Here is a 12,465-nt window from a genome sequence, read left to right as displayed (position 1 = left end):
GTTCTTCTTGGTAGTTGATTCTTGCAGAACAATACCTATATATGTTAAAATTTTTATATAGCCCCCGAAATATAAATTCCTCCCGATAAAAGGTATTCTGGTGATAACAACTACAATCTCGTTAATTTTTAAAAATTAGCTATTTAAGGATAAAACCAAGATATAACATGACATTGTCTATATACAGGTTGAGATAAAAAAAATTATTGAACGAAAGCAAAAAACTTCGGAAATAACATAAAATTTTAGAATAAATTTAGATTTGTTGGAATTGGTCACCTTTGGCACGAATTATGGTATTCAAACGGCGAATGAAGCGCTTGCTTGAACTGATCAATACTTTGGTATTTTTTAGTGCCAACCTTGCTTTCCGAAATACTCCGGACACAATAGTCCAGCGGATTGGTATTCGAAAGTTTTGGTGACCATTGTGCTCTAGAAATGATGCGAGGAACCTCTTTTTGTAACCATTATTAGGTGGCGCGTGCTGCGTGCGATGGTGCTGAATTTTGGAAATTGGAATATCCAAGGTCTGCGGCCAAAATATTTGCGTACCCAAGGCTTTGATACACCCTCCAGAAAAATTTCACGATAACATTCGGCATTTATACTGATGTTACGGTCGATTAATATGAGCGGAGAGCGAGCATTGGTTGTTATGACGCCCCACACCATCACCATTGCCGCTTGAGCTCTGGTGGCCAACCGAAGGTGCACATTTTCAGCTGACCTCTTTGGCAAGTAAACATGATCAATTTCAATTCTCATCGGAGAAAACCAAATTCTGCAGTTCACCACTTTCGGCCAAGTGATGCAACTTTTTAGCTCTTTTGAGTTTTTTTTGCGGTGCTAGTTCTTGCACTGTTTGGAATTTCAATGGCATTACCCCGAGCTCATTTTTCGATATTTGCCGAATGGAATATTGCGATATGTTCAGCTCACGAGCAATTTTTCGGCCACTGCGACGCGGGTTTCGATCGAGTCGCTTCTTTACTTTTCGAACCATTTCTGCTGATGTTGCTGTTTTCTTCCGTTCACTTCCTTGAAGTCGGGTTACGCTACTAGTATCACGGTATTGAGCGATGCTACGAGACACAAAAGATTAATTCACATTAAAATGATGGAGTGCTCTAACGATAGCCACCTGCGGTTTTCCAGAAAAATATAAAGAAATCACAATATCACGCTTGAATTCCATCACGAATAACTCTTTTTCTGGAAAGTTTTCACCAAAATGCTTTTGTACGCTTGTAAACAATATAATGAGCTGTCACTGGAATATTTTTAACAGCTGTCGGACGAGTGGTTTAGAAATGACAGCAGTCTGTAGTTGGTTGCAGTTTTTTTTTTCATCTCACCCTGTACATGTCGCAATTATCGTCTGATCCTCACGAAATTCTAATGAAAATTCTTTTGTACGCTTGTAAGCCATATAATGAGCTATCACTGGGATAAATTTAACAGCTGTCGGACGAGTGGCTTAGAAATGACAGCATTCTGAAGTTGGTTGCAATTTTAAAATCTGACCCTGTATTGGAATTAATGTTATATCTGAACCGATGTTAACCAAAATTGACGCAATTTTTCCTAGGCAGTATAAGGTTATATGTGGTAACATTCAAACAGCGAACGTGAAATCGGATGAAATCTGGAAACATTTGGTGAAGGCATTTCTGAGCTATATTTGATATCTTGTACTGGACATCATTTTTATGCGTATTACGGTTGTGTTTAACATTAATATCAAATTGTATAAAAAATATATGCGAGAGCTATAGTTATATCTGATTTGATTGAATGATCGCAAACATTGATATACATGCTTCTAGGCACAATTTGGTTGCATACGTCGAATTTTGTTCTATTCGACTAATATTACACATTTGGGGCATACTAAAGGACAAGTCGGACAATGATATAAATGGGAGCTCTATCTCAACTTTGACCGATTGTCATTCCATCAAGGTTCATCTTGCGAAAATGATTTTCATACCTTCATTTAAAACGCCAAATCAAACATTTTCTTTGGTAGATTTGTCACAAATCAACAGTTTTTCATTGTCTTGAACTTCAAAAACCAATTATTAGGATCCGATTCTTCCTCCCCATAACAGGAAGGAAAATACAAATGAAATCTGTTATTATTTTCAATAAACGCAAATATTTTCATTACCAATTATACAAATTCTCTTAATTAATATTTAACATCGACAATCGAGAAAAATCATTTTGTCTACCTTTTGTCTAATACTGTCAAGTGCACTTGGAAGTCTATTTATTTATTTTAATTGGCAACACAGCGGTTGGTATTTCCGAGTAAAATGTAGTAGGCTTACACTCAGCATTGAACAACAATTGAGTTTGAGGCCGTAGATAAATAAACATTATTACATGATTAACCAAATAATTCATTGGCAACCGCATTAAGCTTACATTGCTAATTGCCAGTGATTTGTTAGCGAATAGCCGGAGCAGAAGAAAACGACGAAGCTACCATTCAATGCCCATGGCACAGAAGTGTGTGGCGTTGTAATGTCGCCATATGCACTGCATGACGACTATCGTTCAACTAAGAATTCCTGGGAACATACAAATTAAGAAACATGGACACACACATACATACAATGCTACACAAAGGTTCTCATGGTGCACGGTTATGCTGTCGTTGTGTGGTACCCCCCTAGGGTGACATGGTGTAATAATGACTTTGGATATGATAACATTTCCACCGATGGCAATGACGATGACGATGTTGACGGTGTGGAAGCACAAGGAGAATAGCAACAAGGCAAACAAGTGATAAAAGAGGTAGGATGGGGAATATCAAAAGGATTGTTCTAACTGCAACAGTATTTTTCACATAAGTATAAGAGGATGTGCGGTTTGATTTTGTGTGCATGTATGTGTGTGTTTTCGTGTGTAGTAAGAACATCAGGGCGAACAAATCCACAGGGAGCAGACAGTTTAATTAATTTGTCACAGTAGTGGTAGCACACAAAAATTTATAATAGTCTACAGTTTCATGTGACCATTCATCGGAAAGTGGAGAGATGCTGTTACTTGGGTGGCATGGACGACAAACGAACGAACGAACGATGGTTATTGAAATTGCTTGTGTGTCGGAAAGTTGCCATTCAAAAAGAAGAAATTAAAATAGTTTCAAGGAAATTATATATGAATGTTTGCAAACATGTGTTCGGTTCGGGGAATAGAAATAATTATAAGTGAAATTCTTTAGAGGACCGTGGTAAAGTGAAATATAAATTAAGACAAATTTCATATATGGCGTATGAGTATTAAACAAATTCTTCTGAACAAGTATACGCTACATATTAATAACTCTCACTACTTGAGGGGAAGAAAAGGCAATGTGTTTAATAAATAAAGTACTTCCTATTATTTCGTCCATAATATACAAGGTGGGGCAAAAGTAATCTTCCTATCAGTAAATGCTATAAATTTAACAGCAAAAAAATATGGAAACGTCTGTCGAGTACATATGCATGTACAAGGTGGCGCAATAGTATACTTTCGATATTTTTTGGCTGTAATTAAGACATTTGGGACCAATAGTAAAATTTATAGCATTTTCTGATAGGAGGATTACATTTTCGCCACCTGTATGTGATGGTTATAATTAGTTTGCCATTACCTTTGTAATTCATCGAATTAATCAACTGCGAACCTATAATCTATTGTGGTTATGATAAAATTCTAAAATGAACTTTCGATATCCATTAGTCAGATCGAGTCACATTAGTCTGCAGGTAGGTCAAAAGCGTACATCAAACCACTTTTTTGAATAGCCAACATAGAAAAGTTCTTCCCGTTTTTAGGTATTACATTTATCCACATTCTTCAAAGGACTCTTTGGTATTTGAAGTTTGTAGTGGATATTTGATAAATAACGACCCCGCGATACAACATTTTTTCAAGGGATTCTGACGAAATGTATAGTTTTTCCATAGGAATCGTATGACAATTGGAATCCGAATTTTGCTGTCTTGGAGTCTATGTGGATACGTACGAAATTCCTGTATTTTAACCACATTCATTGATGTAATTATTTGAATTTTGATATTTCAATTTTGTAATAAATTACGTTTTTTAATAGGGAGGGTGTCAAAAGCTCAGACAGCTCAGACATTGCGTCATACATTTCGGTCCAGAATCATTGTGATTTCAAGCTTATAAAACCAGTTGTCTTACAATATCTTTAATACGAGGAATATTTTCTATGTAAATGCCTTACAAAATACGGAATTGTTGGCAACTCCGTAAAAGTGGGGGGGGATTTGGTATTTCATAATACTTATTTCAAAGTCTTAAACTAGATATTCAATGTTCTGCTTTCGGAGCTAGAATCCATTAGGACCCCCATTTTAGATAAATCCGCGGAAAAATTTGGCCAAAACCATTAAAATGCCGAATATCGGGAAGTACCGGTATATAGAGGCTATACGAAAACGTGGACCTATACAGGTTGAGATGAAAAACTGCAACCAAATTTAGATTGCTGTCATTTCTAAGCCACTCGTCCGACAGCTGTTAAAATTATTCCAGTGACAGTTCATTATATTATTTAGAAGCGTACAAAATCATTTTGGTGAGAATTTTCCAGAGTGTGTGTTTTTTATATTTGGCTGGAAAAGCACAAGTGGCTATCGTTAGAGCACTCCAGCATTTAAATGTGAATAAATCTTTTGTGTCTCGTACCATCGCTCGTTACGGTGATATGGGTGGCGTAGCACGACGTCAAGGGAGTAGATGGAAGAAAACAGCAACATCAGCAGAAATTGTTCCAAAATTAAAGAAGCGACATGATCGAAACCCGCGTCGCAGTGGCCAAAAAATGTCTCGTTAGCTAAACATGTAGCAATATTCCATTTGGCAAATATTGAAAAATGAGCTCGGGGTAAAGCCATTGAAATTCCAAAAAGTGCAAGGACTTACACAGCAAGAAAATAGACTAAAAAGAGCTAAAGAATTGCGTCGCTTGGCCGAAAATGGCGAACTGCTGAAGTTGGTTTCCTCCGATGAGAAAACTTTCGTTGTCTAGCAATTTTTAAACAAAAAAAATGAATGAACTCAAGTGCCGGCCATGGTTATGGTGCGGGCAGCCATAACAGCCGATGGTCACTCTCCGCCCGCATTAATTGACCATGGCATCAGAATAAATGTCGAATATTATCGCAAAAATATTCTGTAGGGTGTATTAAAGCCCTGGTCACGCAAACAATTTGGCCGCAGACCTTGGACACCCAGCACCGTCACACTCAACACTCGCCAACAAAGAATCCATTATTTCAAGTGCACAATGGCTACCAAAATCTCCGGATCCAAACCCGTTGGACTATTGTGTTTGGAGTATTTTCGAAAGCAAGGTTGGCACTAAAAAATACTAAGGTGTCGATCACTTCAAGCAAGCGCTTGGCGGGAATGGGGCAAAATACCGCAGAGCAACATTCGGACAGCTTGTAATGGTTTCGTTGGTCGTTTGAAGGTCATAATTCGTGCCAAAGGTGACCAATTCGAACAAATCTAAACTTATGCTAAATGTTGATGTTTTTTTCCGACATTTATTGCTTTTATTCAATAAAATTAAAAAAAAATAAAAATTAAGGCATTTGCCTTTGTTGCAGTTATCTTATGGGGGCTATATAATATATAAATAATGAACTATAACTGAGTCGATTATCTCCAATTTCAAAAGGGCTCGTACATCGGCCATCGGATTATCAAAAGGTCCTATCTCGTTTCCTTCTACATGTTTCAAACACATGCACAAAGACATAATACCCTGACCACAGTGTGTGCTCATCACCGCCACTTGTAAATTTCATTACGCCCAAATGTCGATATATATCCAGTTTTGAAACACTATATCGATATACAAAGTTTTGACTAGATCGGAAAAGTTTTGACTAGATCGATAATATACACATTTTGCCATTCTCAAATATAATAACCTCTATGGCCATAATACGGAAGTTGTGAAATATACTTTACAGAAAATGATGTAAGAATCAGATGCAATACTTCCCACATAGTAATATTTGTATCACTCACGATAATAGACAATACCGAAACACTACTTCTTCTAACTCTTGTCCAACTTTCAATTGGTCAATATTTTGTAATTGGTGCATTTTTTCAAGATATCAAGATTCGTTGTCTTTTATTATATTTTTTGGAGTTTTCATTTTAAACCTCAAGGTTGGATGTTGACAAAAAAAAAAAAAAACATAGATCTGAAATCATTTCCTGTATTCCTTGCATATACATGATCTTGGTCCATTTTATTAAATATTATCATGTACTCATAGGGCATTGTGATAATTGCCGTTTATTTATGTCCTTTGTCGTGCTAAAGGACATTCAAAACGATTTTGGAAAATTTAGATATATTTTCACAAAATCTGACTACATGCGTAATCGAAATCAATATCAATGAAGAAGAGCCATTTTCATGCACTTGAGACATCGACGGGAAATGGCTTTTAGGATTTAAAATTGTCGCGATTCAAAATTGTAGTCCTAAACTCTAAGCGCATGCAAAATTCTGCCTCGATTTGTCTATAATTGCGACCTGCATTTAAAAAAATATTTAGAATTTTTAATGGAATCTAAACCTTGTGGCAAATTATTGCAAATATTGGTCCTAGTTATACTATAGTCTTGATATAACAGTACCTCTCTATAAACATTTTTTTAGACGATTTAAGAACTATTTTCTAAAATAATCCTTTTAAATTCGGTATTTTTTCAGGAAAACTGTTCAAATATGGTACTTGAAACTCAGAATACCTTACAATTCTTGTTCATGTTCTCGTTTTGGTATAGCCACCATAGCCCCCGTCCACTTTTGATATTTTAAAGACTTTAACTTTAATACTTTCATTTTTAAAATTAAATTTACAGCAACTTCGAGCGGGCCGAGCTATCGCTGTTTTTTTCTTGTTATTTAATGCAACTTCGATTCAAGTTTCATTAAATTTTGATTATCTTAAATGTTTATAAAGAATCCCAAACCACTGTGCATGTACGACGAAATAAAGAAATATAACTGAAATTAATATATTTAGCAAACATCTTTTCGAAACCGCAGTTATTTGAGGTTTGATTGTGGTTTTAGTTTAGAACAAAATTACAAAACGCTTTCTCCTCCCATTGGGATTTTCTACAATTTCAAGCAAATGAAAAGAAGACGAAAAAAAAAAAATTAATCTCTTGTTAGAAGTTTTTCGTTTTTACTGGAAAGCGGTCTTCATTGTCGTCATTGCAATCGTATGTGGTGGTGGTGGTGGTGATGGTGATGACCAAAAGTAACATCTTGTTAAGTGTTCAAATAAAAATATGCCACCGATTTTAGATGGCTCGGCAAGAATTGCACATCCTCTGTGCAGAGTAATCTGTCCATCTGCAAAGTACAGATGCTGCTGGTACTGAGTTCTAAGTACTTTGATTGTAATGGATGAAGTTGGAGTTTGTAACTAGTTACCAATATCATCGTCATCATCACTATCATCGCAGTAGTTCTCCTAATGGTGGTCATGTGAACAATTGTCACATTTTTCTTCACCAGTATATGTTGGTGTTTTTATACCCTCCACCTTGGAAAGGAGGGTATATTAACTTTGTCATTCCGTTTGTAACATCCTTAAATAGTCGTCTTTGACCCCATAAAGTATATATATTCATGATCAGCATAAAATTCTAAGTCGATTTAACGATGTCCGTCTGTCTGTCTGTCCGTCTGTCCGTCTGTCTGTCTGTCCGTCTGTCTGTTGAAATCACGATACAGCCCACATTATTTGACGTAGAGCGCCAAAATTTAGCAGAGCTATTTGCATTGTGTCTAGGATGGTTGGTATTGAAAATGAGATATATCGGTCCACGTTCTGGTATAGTCCCCATATAACGGTACCTCCCGATATTCGGTATTTTGATGATTTATGCCACATTTTTTCACGGATTTGTCTGGAAATTGGTATTTGTGGGTCATAATGGGTCCTAGTTCGTGTGGCGAAACATTGTAATTATAGGTCCACGTTTTGGTATAGCCCCCATATAACGGTATCTCGCGATATTCGGTAATTTGATGATTTTTGCCACATTTTTTCACGGATATGTCTGAAACTTGGTATTTGTTGGTTATAATGGGTTCCAGCTTCGGTGGCGAAACATTGCATGTATGGCTCCATGATTTGATATAGCCCCCATATAACGGTACCTCCCGATATTCGGCATTTTTATGGTTTTTGACACGTTTCTTCTAATGTTTCTTTTACCCTAAGGTGGAGGGTATTAAAAGTTTGGCCCGGCCGAACTTAATGTTTTTACTTGTTTTTTTTGTTCTCGTCGTATCACCGACATTGCCTGATGTTTTTCCTTTTCTTCTTCTTTTCCGCAACAATTGTCGACGTCATCGTTGTCACAGCAACTAGTCAGTTTTGTGATGATGTCAGCTAAACTGTAGACAAATATCCAACATTCCTTTTCCTCAAATTGGCGGTGGCAAAGACATTTCAAATTCTTGAATAAAACGTAGGTAAACTTCAGTTAAATGCGACTTTACTTCAATTGCAGTGTTCAGCTCGGCTATCGTTTGGTAAGGGGAGGTGGAGAGAGCTGGAGAGTGGAGTGAGAATAAGTGTACCAAGGAGACATTACAACCATTTTTGCTAAGCTGGCAAATTTGTTTCCTTCTGGAGTACAAAATGCAATGTGGTAAGGTGATTGGTAGTTTATGTTTGTTATTGAAATTGTAAGGTCTAGATTTTTGCACTCTATATTCATTACGAACTCCAAATGGAAAATTTAGGACCATTCGAATGAAAAAGTGACACAAATTATTAAAATTATCGAATATCGGGAGGACGAGTTACAAGAAGATGATGCCATTACTAGATGATGCCAATATGGACAGGCAAAAATGAGGAGCTATAAAACCCATTTTTAATTTCAAAGCAGTAAAAATCCTAAAGTCGGGCGAGGTCGACTTTTTCATACCCTACACCACTTTGATAATTTAGTAGAGCTCCACATAACAATTAATTCAATCATACACGCTTTGATTATAATTATAATTTAAAGTTCAAAGGACTAAATGGGCCGAAGCATTTGTACCTTTTAAATTCGGACTTGTATTGTCCATTTGGTGCACAATTAATTTGAAATCGGATAAAGATATATATGGGAGATATATCCAAATCTGCACCGATCTGGGCCGAAGCATTTGTATCTTCTAAATTCGGACTTGTATTGCCCATTTGGTGCACAATTAATTTGAAATCGGATAAAGATATATAAGGGAGATATATCTAAATCTGAACCGATCTCGATAAAATTTGGCAAAGATATTTCTGAGCTGTACTTGATATATTTGCCCAAATATTGTTATTACAGAGTGCATATTACGGCTGCGGAGGACAAAAATAATAAATCGGATGAACAATATATATGGGAGCTATAGCTATATCTGAACCGATTTCGATAAAATTTGGTATACTTATTTTCAGGCCTAATTTGATATATTTCTCTGAATATTGTTGTTACGGAGTGCATATTACGGCTGTGGGTAACCAATACTACAAATCGGATGAACAATATATATGGGAGCTATAGCTATATCTGAACCGATCTTCATCAAATTTGGCATACTAGCTTCTAGACTCTATTCGGTCGCAAGTGCCAAATTTCATTCCATTTGGTCAAATATTAGCCGTTTGGTGCACAATAAAAGGTAAATCGGACGAAGTTATATATGGGATATATATCTAAATCGTAACCGATCTCGATAAAATTTAGCAAATGTATTTCTGAGCTGCATTTGATATATTTTCCCAAATTTTGTTGTTGCAGAGTGCATATTACGGCTGCGGAGGACAAAAATAACAAATCGGATGAACAATATATATGGAAGCTATAGCTATATCAGAACCGATTTCGATCAAATTTGGCATACTTATTTTAAGGCCTAATTTGGTTGTATGTGCAAAATTCCATAATTTTCGGCCTGATATTAAACGTTTGGTGAACAATAAAAGGCAAATCGGACGAACATATATATGGGAGCTATATCTAAATTTTGACCGATTATTTCCAATTTCAATAAGGGTCGTCCTTGGGTCAAACAAATGATATGTGCAAAATTTCATCTCAATCGGATAATAAATATGACCTGCATTTTGTTCACAAAAATACTTGGACAGACGGACTGGCATGTATAAATCAACTCAGAAAGTGATTCTTTGGATATCCTCAAAAGTAACTATGGGTCTATCTCGCTTCCTTCTCCATGTTACAAACAAATGCACAAAGACATAATACCCTTACCACTATGTGGTGTAGTGTATAAAAACCTGCGAACCTTATATACATCTGAGCATAGACTCAACCCGCTCGTCTGTTGTCTTTAGATAGAGGGCTATAATTTTGTAAACATGTGCATTTTGTTGGCAGGCAGATCACGTTCAAACCAAAGACCATTTAGTTGGAACATATAGCCGCACTTCACGATATTCGGCAAACTGGTGGTCTTAGCCACAGGGTAAAGGATTTTCCGAATAATGGTATTTAAAGTTCACTATGAATACTGGCCTCTCTGGAGCAAATGGACACAATATTAGGAGTGTTGAAGATACTTACACCCTACAATACTATGTGTTTGGGGTATTACACGTTTGATTGGGTCGAAAATTATCTAACACCTCGAAATATTAGTCCCCGATATAGGAAACTATATAGGGATCTTCCTATCTCGCCTATCGAGCTGAGTCGATCCGCCCGTCCATCTGTTCAGGTTAATTTGTAATTAATTACAAGTTGCAATTATGGCCCAATCTGCAATTATAAACAAATCGACGAGAAATTTTGCGTGGAGTCATAGTTTATGGCTGGGCAGTAGCCTACCAATTTGGTCGGTCGTCGTCCAATATATAGCGGGTAAAATAAAGTATAAAATGTATGTAAGAAAATACTAACATTTCAACTAAACTGCGAATATTTTTAATCCCGACGAAATCAAAAATCAGTGATGCTGATAGCCAAGATATCGGATATATAGCGAAATAGGTGCAATATATATGTAAAATAAATATATCTTAATTATTTTGCTTATAAGTAAAGAAATGCTGCATTGATTTTCACAATTCTCATCATTTCGGAATGGTCTCGGACTTTTTTTTTTTTTGGATTTTTGTCAAACTTTTTATCGCATGCGATTTTTTTAAATTTTACTTACAATTTTTAAAGTTTTCTAAAGTTTTTCTATACCCGCAACACTATGTGTTGGGGTTATTATATACAGGTCGCAATTATCGTCCGATTATCACGAAATTTTGCGTGGGACATGGGGTGTTCTAGAAGATGGTGGATTGGGTTCAAATGGACGTAAAAATCGTTTTACAAATCATAATCTACACGGAATTTTTTCATGAGAAGAGAGGTAAAGACTTGGAAGAAATCTACCATTCTGGATGAGCTGTTAAATGCACCACAACTTTAGTGTGAAATTGTTTTGAATACCAACAACACGACGGAGAGCGTAAATATTGGGTAAGGGTAACGTTTGAGCAGGGCTCTATGACATTATTTCAAAAACGAAATTTTCCAAAATAGATTTGTACCTAAGTGGACTTCCCGATGTGTTGGAAGTCCCTTTAGGTACAAATTCCAGCACGTCTATAGCCTATGTCTGAATTTTGTCATTTTCATAACCTAACCATATGGCTACAGAGGGTAAATATTATTTTAGGACATTTGGGATAGATCTAGGAGGATATAGGAATTTGGTATATCGTAATATTATTGTCAAACTTACATTGAGTTCAAAAATGAGCAATATCGGTCTGCTAATCCCACAAAAGCTCAGATTTTTTACAGGAAATAATTGAACGTTTACAGGATGAGATGAAAAAACTGCAACCAAATTCAGACTGCTGTCATTAATAAGCTTCTCGTCCGACAGCTGTTAAAATTATTCCAGTGACAGCTCATCATATTGTTTACAAGCGTACCAAAGCATTTTGCTGAGAATTTTCCAGAAAAAAAGTTATTCGTGATGGAATTCAAGCGTGATAGTGTGATTTCTTCTGATTTTGGCTGGATAACCACAAGTGGCTATCGTTAGAGAACTTCAGCATTTAAATGTGAATAAATCTTTTGTGTCTCGTACCATCGCTCGTTACCGTGATACTGGTAGCGTAGACCCACGTCATGGAAGTGGACGAAAGAAAATAGCAACATCAACAGAAATGGTTCGAAAAGTAGAGAAGCGACTTGATCGAAACCCACGTCGCAGTGGCCGAAAAATTACTAGTGAGCTGAACATATCGCAATATTCCATATCGGCAAATATTCAAAAATGGGTTCGGGTAAAGCCATTGGAATTCCAAAAAGTGCTAGAACTTACACAGCAACAGAAAGAAAATAGACTCAAAAGAGCTAAAGAGTTGCTTCGCT

The sequence above is a fragment of the Musca domestica genome, unplaced genomic scaffold, assembly GCF_030504385.1.
Source record: "Musca domestica strain aabys unplaced genomic scaffold, Musca_domestica.polishedcontigs.V.1.1 2, whole genome shotgun sequence".
Lineage (NCBI taxonomy): Eukaryota > Metazoa > Arthropoda > Insecta > Diptera > Muscidae > Musca > Musca domestica.
The sequence above is the reverse complement of the archived record's forward strand: the minus strand, read 5'-3'. Positions refer to the sequence as shown.